We start from the raw sequence: 13,887 nt of genomic DNA, 5'->3' as shown, positions 1-13,887 counted from the left end.
AAGCTACGTGGTAATATGACAACCTTTTAGAAATTATGTTTAATTAAGATATAAGTTTAACAGTTCTATCTGTTGTCTTGTGGTAATGGTCGGCTGCTGAATCGATTGTACACGGAAATCAGTCGAATATAGTTACTGTTCTCCAATCGTGAGATTAACCGTGAGAGGAGCATCCGAAAACAAGGAAAAAAATACACGCTTAGTCTATTAATCAATTTTTTTTTAATTTAAAAGGAAATATGAAAATCCATTTTTTTGGACCCAAATCACTTTTCAGTGCCCTTAAAGATTTACAATAAATTCATAAATATAATTATACTTTTCCGTTTTAATCTACGTCCTGCAGAACTTTGTTGTTCTCAAAATCATTATATATACGTATTAGCCAATCAATAATTCTGAATTATATGTGCAATAAAAGTTTATAATAAGATACCTGCAAATATAAAGGCACAAAATGAAAGTCAATTCAAATTTCAAACTAAGCGATGGCTACAAAATAATCCTGTTCACAATATGAATGAATTTTGTCATAATTATGTAATATTTTAGGTGAATGATATCATATTTTTAGTTTTTAATCTTGACGCATTGTACTTTATTTATTACCTTAATGAAGCCTCTTATACTATTGTACCTTCAGGCAAATAAAGAATATGAATATGAATTGTAGGAAATGATGTGATGGTTAGAACTTTTGTATAATATTCAATATTCAATATTCAATACCAGGGATGCTCATGGGAGGGCCCTGAAGCCTCACCCGGTGCGAGTGGGTGCAGATTTGTCAGGTATAAGTGGACCAGGCAACGATGAGGATGTAGGATCGTCTTTCAAACAAAATAGAAACAATATCAATTTATTGCATTTACAGTGACAAAAGGAATTCTAAATAGAAACAGTGTTTAAGAACTGACGTAAACGTAAAATGCTAGGCATTACATGTGTGTTTGTGCCACCAAACGAGTAATATGTGGAACAATCGATCTATTCGAATGCAGCCGAATCATAGGTGTCAAATTCTTATCGTTTAGTTGCGATCTGTGACTGGTTTCACATATTCTTAAAGCAGAGAAACCTTGCTCACATAAGTACGTCGTACCAAACATACTCATTGTTTTTGCTGCATGCCTGTGCATACGTGGAAAACGATCAGATGAGATATAATGATATAATGTAGTTATATCTTCAGTTATTTTGAACTTCACCTCAAGAAAACTGTCACATTTGAGATCTATTAATTCCATTAGAAGCATGGAGAGAACTGTTGATATATCAACGGGAAATGGGAACATGAATATTTTAAAACCAACTGGAGGGATTCTATTTCACTGAATCGTTCCTCAAATGCCTTATCTTAGTTAGTCAAAGATTCCACAAATGCAGCATATTGTGAATCCGTAACATTAGACTTAAATTTGCTTAGATTTGGAAAATGAGGCAAATTGCTTTCTTGCATTTGTTGTGCCCACAAATTAAGTTTCATTCGAAATGCTTTAATTTTATTGAACAAAACAATAATCAGGAGATCTTTACCTTGCAAGGAAATATTTAGGTAATTTAAATTATTTCTGACATCTGTCAGGGAAGCCAAGTCTACAAGCTGGGGAAAAGCTCGAGCTAGCGCGCTGTTACGTCATCACGGCGTAATACATCTCGCTCCACGTAGGCTATATCCACTGAGTGCAGGTTGCCCTCTGTGAGCACGACTGTTCTAGACCACTAATAGTCTTGAGGTTTTAAATCTGTTGTTGTTATTTCGTGATTCAGAATGGCCGGATGACTTTATACATTCTTATCTAGTTCATTCAATATTACTAATGCTTTACAAAATTCAAAATAAACATTTTACAATTTCCTAGCGTTTAGAGTACTCTACTTAATGTTGTTTTTTAATTTTACTTTCATAATGCAAGACGGACCGTTTCACTTAAAAAAACTCATTAATTTTGAACCTAATTGCCTTTTCTATTACCGCTTTTCGTTAAAATTTTGCGTATCGTAAGCTGGTAATGAAATGTTCGGTGTCAGTATAGCGCCCCACATAATGAAGCATCTCATTAATGCTCAATATGAATTTTGTTCAAAATTGTTTCACCGTGGCAGAAGCCTCTTACTTTTTATACACTTGTTAAGGGGAAGAATTGGATGGAGTTACGCAGTAAGAGATCAAGCGCCAAAAACCTGTTTCGAGATATTGGCCATTGAAATAAATCTGTTTTTTGTACAACATTTTATGCAAGAAGTATTATAACATTCATACTATTACAAAAAAATAACACAAATAATACCAAAAAAAGACTAACCGATTTTTGATATGAGATCAGCAGTTGAATTAATATTTCAAAGTAAGATAAATAAATAAATTTTAAGCAATAAATGAATTTTTGCTTATAAATAGCAGCAAAATTCAGATATCGCATTCTTGATTTTTCCCGAGTTAAATTATTCTTCCATCAACAGATTTGTGCAAATATCTCGTTTCTTTTTCTAATTGTCGGTTGGTCTATTATTGCGTAACTCCGTCAAATTAACTCTAAAAACATGTTTGTAATTTATTTAATAACGAGCCCTTATTTTGTGGTGATTTATTATCATCTAAAGTGGTGCTAAAGTCATAAATAATAATAATAATAATAATAATAATATAATAATAATAAATATAATAATAATTATTATTATCATTATTATTACTAATATTAATAGCTTTATTTAACCTGGCAGAATTAAGGCCCTAGGGCATTCTTTTACACTCAACCAGGATTAAAACTTGCTTACATAGTTGAATATGCAACTGAGTCGGATTTAAGTAATTATATACAGATACGATTTACATAATGATATCAAAAGAAGCAGTTAAATAAACATTTACCTAATAAACAAACAAACACTGTGAAATACATGTTAATGTTGTTAGAATCAAATACGACTTACATAAAATCAGAAGCCAATAATTCAATAAAATGTACACAATAAAAATAATAATAATAAACACATCGCGATACATATTGATATTAAATTACAAGAAAGTAGAACTCGCATAATTAAACCAGAAACTGACAATTGATTGAAATGTGCACAATAAAAAAATAATATAATAAAACAAATATAGTGGAATACATATTGGTGTTAAGTGATAAATAAACAGCATATTGGTTTAAAGAGATATATTATGGGATCTCCATACCGTGTACAACCGTACAAAAATTGGCTGGGGGGAAGTTTAATTTGTATAATAACTACTTGAAAATAAATCGCTTATGAACTGTTAATTTTAATTTTCGGTCACAAAGAGAAATCGAATTTATTTTGCACGAAAGTTGCTGGATTTCAAACGTTTATCGATAACCATTTGGCATCACTGCCTAAGCATATCTTATAATTTGATGAGAAAAGCTATAAAAGAATGGCATATTTTTCGTCCACATCTGTTCAACGTAGTATAGACGTGAATCTGAACTTTTTGTACATACAATGTATAGGCTTACCCTGGACCAGCTACAAACCTATAGTCACAGAGACTAGAACGTTAACTGCATCTCTAATTGGTTGCATTACATTCAGAATATAAAAACTGAATGCTGTTAAATGCCTTTTAGAACAAAACTACTAATTATGCTAAAAGCTAATTTTAAATTTAAATTAGTAATGTAAAATTAGAACTCTTGTGTAAGGTATTCTTAGAAATGTTGACAATGTACGACATGTTAGTAGATCAATGGGCAAAAAAAATGCATTATATTACTATAAATAATCCATATCGATAGCTAAGACGTGATAATTCGTATCTTCAAAAATGACCATTTAGTTTAACTACATTTTTATTTAGAGTAACTACGTTATCATTATGTTCACAAATTGGACAGTTGACTAATATTTAGTCCTCGAGTGGAAAATTTTGCAAGGCAGAAACATATGAGTATATAAAAAGTTTGTCTATTTTGAGAGAAATTCATTTTTAAAACATTTTTCTGATTCACCTGCAAATTCACAGATACGAGGTACCACGAGGGCGCAGGTTCGATTCCCGCTTGGGCTGATTACCTGGTTGGGTTTTTTCCGAGATTTTCCCCAACCGTATGGCAAATGTCAGGCTATTTATGGTGAATCCTCGGACTCATCTCGCCATCAGCGTCGTTAAATAACCAAGTAAAATAAAAGAACAAATGTTGATTGCGCGAATAAGAAAAAAATTCTGGAGGCGCCGGGTATCGATCCCGGTACCTCTCACATGCTAAGCGAGCGCTCTACCATCTGAGCTACGCCCCCAGTACACAAAGTATAACCTTTTTATTACTGTTATTTTGTCTTGTTGGTCTGGTCACTTTCACTAAATTATAGACATGCTTTGAATCGAGGTTGACGCCCTGGATTTCTTATAGTTGCACGAGACAAGGTAAAATGTATATCACTCTTGCCTTTACACTGAGACCTCTCCTTTTTGTCGCTTTTTAACGATGCTGTATAAAATACCAAGTTATTTAGCTTTTATCGAGTTGGTGATACCAAGATGGTATTTGGCGAGGTGAGACCGAGGATTGATCGGGTGATTTTCTGATAATCGCATGAAATTTGGGAAAAACCTCTGAAAAATTCGACCAAGTAAAGAGCCTAAACAGGAATAAAACCCATGCGCCATAGCGCTGCTCCGGATTAGTAAGTAAACGTATTTAAAAAAACGCATCTATCGCCTGAACTAGGTCTGTATTTAACTTCTATTTTAGAGTTATACAGAGTGTTTAAAAATACATAGCAAAGTCGCAGAGTTAGATTCCTCTTATGTAGAGCAGAAAAAAAATGTCTATATAAACATGGGTCTGGAAATTGTAATTTCTGAAATCATACTTAGTTTCAATTTCCTGTAACGATGCACTCTCTTGATTACATTACAAGAAATGTCCACTCCCTGCCATTGAAAACCTCTGCTCGTCGTCTCATTGCGTTACGAACAAGATAAAAAGTTGCTGATGTTGTACGTATTGTCCACAATTATCCCACGTAGTACTGCTTCAACCTCCACGGCAGTCGCGTATACTAATAACTTTTAGTACCCCCACAAAAAGAAGTCCGACTGGTTTCGGTCAGGTAAGCGTGGAGGCCAAGCAATTGATCCACCTGTACCTATACAGTATAATCAATCAATACGTACGCCAGAAATTTTTGAGCGTGTCCGTAATTGAATGAAACGACGAGCGGAGGCATGCAATATGGCAGGAGTGGACATTTCGAACATTTCTTGTAAGGTAATCAAGTGAGTGCATCATTACAGGAAATTGAAACAAAGTATGATATCTCAGAAATTACGAATTTTTGGATCAATGTTTATATAAACTTTTTTATACTCTATATAGCCTATACTTAATATTATTAAAGACGTTAATGAGTTTAATTTTTTGCGATGTCACGTACCTTATAATGGAGAAATATATAGTCATCATAAAATAGTTAATTACTATAAATACATATATGGTAATATTAGAAGAGCACTTCGTAATAAAATAAAATACACACACAGGTGAAATTGTATAAGGTAATGGCAATGCCAAAGGTCTCTTATGGAAGTAAGACATGGACCTTGAAGCATACTGCAAGCAACAGAAATGCGAATTCTTCAGAATGTAGCCAAAGTGTCACGACTAGATCAGATAGAAAATTTTATAATAAGAAATCAACTTAGCGGTGTGTTTCATCCTATTAATGACCAGACTGTGGAAGTTCAGGCACTAGGAATCAGAAAATATGCATGCACTTAAAGTTTTTTATGTATGCGCTTAATATACGAGTAAATGATATGGAATAAAAATTCCTGCTTATCCAGCGTTTTTCTCCACTTGCTGCTCTATTCATAATCAAATGTGAAATATTTTTATACTGTAAATAATGTAATACTAAGAGTTTTTAACAATGATATAAAGCAATACCAATAGCCTAATAGTAATTTAATTCTCGTGTAAGACACGGAAATTACGGCGCTTGCTATTTCAAAAAATGATTACGCAAGATATAATTTGTTCTTATTTTGTAATGATGTCATAGGAAATGTGTGCTGTAGTCTAAATTGATTAGCGTGTACAGAAAGATCCAACGAGAAATTGAATCTGCCGTCACTGCTCATCCCATGTAATATTTAGAATATTTAACAAAAAAAAAATAAATAAATAAATAAATAAATAAATAAATATGTAAATAAATAAATACGTACACAGATAGACAAATAAATAAATAAGTAAATAATGGATACCGTAATGAAATTAAATGAATGAATTGTAAAGGAAGTGAATAAATAATAAATGATTTAAACATGAACTAGAACTATATTGTTTAGTCACCACGCTATATTTCCAAAGATTTTTTGGAAAACTCTTTCTAGAATGCCATTAACTTTTTCGTCTGAAAAAGTTTTTTTTTTTATTTACAGCTGTTCTTTCTCATTACATACGGATCCCGTATCTCCACTTACAAGTAAGTACGATTGTGAAGGAGCTCGTGTTTTCGGATACTCTCCTCTAAAATGTCGGTTCATTTTCTTGTAACTTTTCTTTCTCACTAATCATCCACGGTCAGAGTTGCCAGAAAAACCTTTGCCAGACACTAACACTCACTCAAAAATAAAGTCGCAAAGAACAACACGCGTCCAGTACATCTCCAATACACGAAACTAGGCTGTTGACTGGTGGCGGGATTTTTCTTCACATTCGTGACCTTGAGTGCGCGGCCGAGAACTTCACCGCTTGTTGGGTCTCATAGCACTAAATCAGTAGTGTCAGAGTTGTAAGCTCCGAAACCGGTTGTGGTGCTAGAGACGTCCAGTCGGAGCGTGAACTTGCTTATGTCTGTGGAAGCACCGGAGCTCGCAACGAGCTATAGTGGAGCGCTCCGCTCCGTTTAGGCTGTGTCTGACAACGCTGCACTAAATGAACAAAATTTATCCAATTAATTTATTAGAAAGCGCCGTACATAGCCAGGAGTAGGCAACTTTTTAGGTATAATAAATTGAGAAAGGTAAAATATTGTAACGCACAGTAGATACTTAATTTATATAGGAATAATATGTTTTAAATGCAGCGTAGTAACGACTAACTGTTGGTTCTTTTTATCTTAATTTAAATACATCACGCAGCTAATGGTCTACTGTAGTTTCCTGCTCGCTGAACAGACAACAAAATGTTCACATTTTACTCTTTCAAACAAAATGATTTCATTAACTTATTAAAATTCTCTTTGAATTTTTAAATGCTACATGAATAACAATGTAGATAAACTTAAAATAAATGCATACTTCTAGCCTAGCGGTTTCCTACTTGTGATAAAGGATCCGCGGACGTGTTTTCGAACGGTATTTTAATTAAACATAAAGGGACACTATGGAGTTTGTAATTTTTTTTATTCCTATTGGGCCAATTTTAATAAGATTTTCAGGGCATGTTTGGAGTATCTTGGGAAATAAGCGTACCAAGTTTCGAGTTTTTATAGTGTAACGTAGCTATTTTCAACCGGTGTGCCGCCAATGATCCTCCGGTGTGCCGCGAGAAAATGTAAAATAATACACTTTGTCGTAGCAAAACAAACTAAGGTATAATATTTTGGATAATATGTTGATTGGAACCGTACACTGAACAATGCGGGTTCTGTAACTGCAACACAGAAATTTGAGATTATTTGCAACCACATCAAGTAATTGATCTTCTCTCTTTAAAAGAAGCTACATACATGTATGTGTATTTTTGAGTCGTATAAATCAATAAGCTGAAATATATTAGTTACACTATTGAAAATGTATTGAAATTTCATTCTTCTTTTTTTGAAATCATAAACGAAATAATATGCTATAAGTCATTAGCCTGATGAAAATGAATAATTAGTGTTCTGCCTAAGGTTAGGTCCTTCACTGCAAACCAGCATTCTCTAGTCTTTCCTATTTTCTGCCTTCATATTAGTCTCTGCATATGATCCATATATCTAGATTTACTGGCATGTAAAAGAACTCCTGCGGGACAAAATTCCGGCACATTCCTCGACGCTGATATAACCTCTGCAGTTGCGAGCGTCGTTAAATAAAACATAATATTTAAATATATTTCCATATATCTTAATGTCGCCTATTATTTGATAACTTCTTCTGCCCCGAACTCTTCTCTCGTCCATCATTCCTTCCAGTGCACCCTTCAGTAGGCAGTGTTTTTTTTATTATCCACTGACCCATCCAATTATTTTTTCTCTTTCTTATCAGTTTCAGCATCATTCTTTTCTTCACTCATTCTTCCCAACACAGCTTCATTTCTTATTCTGTCTGTCCATTTCACGCGATCCATTTTTCTTCATATCCACATTTCAAATCCTTCTAGTCGCTTCTTCTCACTTCGTCGTAATGTCCATGTTTCTGCACCATACAGTACTATACTCGACATAATGCATTTCACCAGCATTAGTTCTTTTTCCAGAGGTCCGCAGAAGATGCTCCTTTTTCTATTAAAAACTTCCTTCGCCATTGCTGTCCTCCTTTTGACTTCCTGGCATCATCTCATATTACTGCTTACAGTACACCCCAAGTATTTGAAGCTGTCCACTTGATCTACTGCCTCATTTAGAATGCGCAAGTTTACCTTCATTTTTCTTCCTCTGATCATGGTCTTGGTCTAGTTTGAATTTATCTTCATCCCATAATACCCATACTCCTCACAACTGTCAATTACCTCCTGTATCATATCCCTTAGTATCATCTCCTCTTCAGCTTACAAGTCATATAATCATCGAACCTTATGCACTTTATTCGTCTTCCTCCTACTAGCACTCCTCCCATGTTCTGAAAACAGTTCTTTACTGAATCCTTCAAGCAAATGTTGAACCGTGTAGGTGATAAAGGGCATCCTTTACTTACAATGATCATAATATTTTTACCGGGCTACATTGTGCAAAGCGTTTTAATGACTACGCCAAAATGAAGTATCAACTTTAAAAGTCCGTGACATTCAGAAAAGTTTGAACCTTTTCTCTAGCCAGTTGTACTGTACAATACAACATAATAACTTTAATGTAATCCCTAGGCTCTACTTTAATCACTGTGTGCTTCATAGCCGAAGCATTAACATTTACCTTTCAACAAACAAAAGGAAATAAATAAAAATAAAAAAAAAAGTTCAACATGTTATGTTATCAAATTAGCACACGTCTATCCAAGCTTGAAACACGAAACAAGTAATAAAAGCAGACACACATGTCAATAAATGCTTTGATTTGAGAGAAATGAGTTCAAGGGATGATTGATTGATTGTTTGATTGATGCATGTATTTTGCAGTTCACTTTTTATATGCACAAGACAGTTGATGCACCATCATTTGTGATGATGCTGTCATGACGAGTGACTGACATCTGGAAAAATTTAATGCGAAACTACACTTTTTTACTTGTTACTTTGAGAAAAGACAAAGCGTCATTTTTTTAAAGATTAATCACTGTCGTTGCCATTGTAGTCAATGTAACCGTCACTAGTCTTGATCACTGAAACTATACAATAATAATTTCTATTTACTCATTACAGAATTAGTCTTCAAAATAATGTTTTTCAACCAACACCCATCGCTATTTATTTTAAATAACAAATAATAATAATAATAATAATAATAATAATAATAATAATAATAATAATAATTTCTCGTGTTTTTCACATTATAATGGTTTACCTGTCCGAACGAGTTGGCTCTGACGGTAGCGTTCGAGACTCGCATTTGGGAGGTCCCGGGTTCAAATCCCTGGCCGCCAATCTGACTGGGCCTTTTCATGGTTTCCGTCAGTCACAAAGACAGATAGCGGAATGGAAATTTACATAGCATGATTCGTCACCACCTCAATTGCCAATATCATAAACATTAATAAAAAATCTAAAAATCAGATAGAGGAACACAAGTTATTTACAACATACAATAGGAACAGTAACTCAACAATAGTAACCACGACCTACTGGTATACCCACAGATTCTAAACACGCGATATGACAATAAATATTAAAGCGTGTATAAAATGGTGAAAGTTGGAATTTATAAAACATGTACCATATATTATCGGTTGTTCTGTATGATTGTGAAACTTGGACTCTCACTTCGAGAGAGGGGCAGAAGTTAAGGGTGTTTGAGAATAGGTGCTTAGGAAAATATTTGGAGCTAAGAGCGATGAAGTTACAGGAGAATGGAGATAGTTATACAGTCAAAACTGCACGAATTGTATTGCTCACCTGACATAATTAGGAAATTAAATCCAGACGTTTGAGATGGACAGGGCATGTAGCACGTATGGGCGAATCCAGAAATGCATATAGAGTGTTAATTGTGAAGCCGGAGGGAGGCCGAGACGTAGATGGGAGAATATTAAAATGGATTTGAGGGAGGTGGGATATGATGATAGAGACTGGATTAATCTTGCCGAGGATAGGGACCGATGGAGGGCTTATGTGAGGGAGGCAATGAACCTTCGGGTTTTTTAAAAGTCATTTGAAGTAAGATAAATATGATATGATATGACATATTTGGTCGCAGCACTTCTTTACATATAATGGTGTACCTCATATTTCTGTATCCGGTGCCACCATTAAAACTTACAGTAACACATAATTTGCAGTACACATCTACACAAATTCTCCCAATTAAACTATGTACCTTTTTTTATTACTTGTTCAATCTCCGTTTCAGTATTTCTCCTACATTTCTTTTGCTATTCTCTATTTGATGATTAATCGTAATATATCTAAAATTATATACGCCTTTCAAACCCCCTTTTTCCTCTAACTACTATTCACTAAGATTTCAATTTCTCTTATTCTCCACAAATTATCATATTGAATTATTTGCCTTATTTGTTCTTTGACCTTTTCTCCTATCTTTCTCTTATATTCATTTACTGTTTCAACGTTCAAATATTAGTACTAATTTTATGCTGTCACTTGTTCATTTCTCTTAACCCTTTTTCACTATTTTCACTCATTCCTATTTGCGCTCACATTCACTTTCTCACTATCCCACTTACACCTAATCCTTTCACACTACTATTACTTCCTATAAATACTTATATTTCTCTCTACACATCAGCTTATACACTTTCTCTCTCCCCTATACTTCTCTATCATTTACAATTACAATTTCCCTTTACTAGCACTTTTTGATCACATCCCCACATTTTTTAATCATATATAATACCATTACTATATCCTCAGCTGTCGCAGGTTCTGACCTTTCTTTACTGTTCGTCTCTGCTTTATTTCTATCTCTGTCTTTCTTTCTATTTCTTTCTTCTTCTTCTATTCCTCTTTTATTTCCCCCCCCCCACGCTTTCACTTTCACATCCTAGATTTCCACTTACACTCGCACCCTTAAACTTTTCACTGCTTTCTTCCCTACCACTTCCTGACTCTTGGTTTCTCTTTTTATCCCCACTCGCCTTTTTTCTAGCGCCTGTGTTTCTTGTTCCGTTATTGTCAGCATTCCTTCTGGAGTGCGCTAACCTTACCGCCATCGTATGGAGACTAGGAATCCGCTTACGCTGCTTGATCACGTTACACTTATCTTCTCGCGTAAGATAAATAGAACACACTGTATATTGCAGTCAGTGCAGAATACTCTCTGAAGAGATGGCGTACAATTACCATAAATATCCGCAGGATGTAACACTACCGCTCCATGACGTTCTTGGCATCCGTGAGTGGCTGACCGCTGTGTTGTCATCGGACTATCTCTGTGTCACTTGCTGCTTGCATGAAGCGCATGAAATGAAAATGACTGTCTCGTAATTCGCCGCCGTGGCACTATAACACTAAACAGTGAAACAGAAAACCGCAAGCGAGTTGCATCCGGCGAGATTAGCATTTTTAACAGTAACACGTGAGATTTATGTGCCCCATCTTCGCAGTCACACTCATTCCCAACCTAGGAGGGCCCGCATTCAAAACGTACCCAATCATGAAGAACTGTTGTAGTTTTAATAAAAGAATTTAACGACTTCCGTGTTATAGTACAATAATTATTCAAAATACATTATTTTATTTTTAATTATTTTTATCATACATACATACATACATACATACATACATACATACATACATACATACATACATACATACATACATACATACATACATACATACTTACTTACATACATACATTTATACAGCCATCGGTTAAGGCGCTTGCCTGCCGGTCTGAAGTTGCGTTCGGGAGCGAGTTCGATCCCCGCTTGGGCTGATTACCAAGTTTGGGTTTTTCCGAGGTTTTCCCAAACCGTAATGTGAATGCAAGGTAATCTATGGCGAATCCTCGGTCTCATCTCGCCAAATATCATCTCACTATCACCAATCTCATCGACGCTAAACCACCTAGTAGTTGATACAGCGTCGTTAAATAACCAACTAAAAATACATACATATATACATACATGGTTGAGTGGAAGAGAAGGGGTTGAGTCATGGCCTTAACTCTGCCAGGCAAACTACTACTACTACTACTACTACTACTACTACTACTACTACTACTACTACTACTACTACTACTACTACTACTACTTACATACATACATTCATACGCACATACATGCATACATACATGGTTGAGTGGAAGAGAAGGCCTTATGGCCTTAACTCTGCCAGGCAAACTACTACTACTTACTTACATACATACATACATACATACATACATACGCACATACATCCATACATACGTACATACATACATACATGCATACGCACATATATACATACACACGTACATGCATACATACATGCATACATACATACATACATACATACATACATACATACATACATACATACATACATACATACATACATACATACATACATACATACATACATACATACATACATAATGTATCAATGTTTTTGCGCCAGAACTTTGGCAGTGATTCGATTGCACTCATTTTTCATCATATTTGTGCAGATTGTTATTTTCGGAATCATTCAAAACGAATAGTAAATATCTTAGGGGTGGCAATATGGATTATTCTGAGGAAAAATGTTCATTTCTTATGAACGTTTAAATTTTCCAATTCTCATTGGGTTTCGAAATACTGTTGTTTGAATGTCACGGGTAATAACTTTTACGTTTTTCTTTAAGCTTACTCGCTGACTAAGTTAAGGCTGGTCCATAATAAGCGGAAACGACAATTAGAACGACAACGGAAATATTGTTAAAATAAATGTATTTCTGTTCTCGTTCTCGTCGTTTCCGTTCCCGGTTTATTGTGAACCAGCCTTAAGAGGACTTTCAATTTTTTTTTTACTTTTGAATAACTCTACAGGGTCATTCACGAATTCTGGGGAAGCTAGAGTGTTTTTATATAAAAAAGCAATATGTACCATTGTACTATAGGCCTATGATTATTATTTAAAAAAACTGTGGTTTTCTATGTCGGGTAGTGAAGTTGAGGAAAAGGTCAAATGTCCAAAGTATTTTTTTACTTATGAAATGCATTGTCAAGGGAAGAACCAATGTACCATTCTATTACAGGAAGTCTTAGCTTTAGACTACTTTAAACTTTGATTAAATTGATTATCTTCATGTGAGGTGTAAATAAATCTAAGAATAAAAATTATTTTTTTTAATAATCACATACAAAAATTTGAAGATAAACATTTCAGAAAAATTGTGCACATATATTTTAACAGTACATAACTGATGTAAAATTTTGAAGAAAATGAAATACAAATTGTGGAAATTACATCCCAGTAACGGGTCGCCTTTGTCTTTAATAATTTTCCCAACATCGTCATGCTTTGTGAGTAATAGTAGTAGTAGTAGTAGTAGTAGTTGTTTAGTGAACTGTTCGAAGACAAATCTTAACCTCACAAGTGATATCACAAAGGCATCACTTTGAAGCAACTAAGC

General features: G+C 34.5%; 1 protein-coding gene and 1 non-coding gene across 2 annotated transcripts in view; one reads left to right on the top strand and one right to left on the bottom strand.

The window, feature by feature from the left end:
* The window catches only part of LOC138712207 (tyrosine-protein phosphatase non-receptor type 13-like), a 1,532,948-nt gene that overhangs the window by 1,299,491 nt on the left and 219,570 nt on the right, over positions 1–13,887 (top strand). The window lies entirely within an intron of this gene.
* TRNAA-AGC (transfer RNA alanine (anticodon AGC)) lies at positions 4,197–4,269 on the bottom strand. Its single transcript has one exon. It is a non-coding gene; the product is annotated as a tRNA-Ala (tRNA).

Source organism: Periplaneta americana, chromosome 13, assembly GCF_040183065.1.
Source record: "Periplaneta americana isolate PAMFEO1 chromosome 13, P.americana_PAMFEO1_priV1, whole genome shotgun sequence".
NCBI classification, from domain to species: Eukaryota; Metazoa; Arthropoda; class Insecta; order Blattodea; family Blattidae; genus Periplaneta; species Periplaneta americana.
Note: the sequence above shows the minus strand (reverse complement) of the source record. Positions and strands in the feature narration are given on the sequence as shown.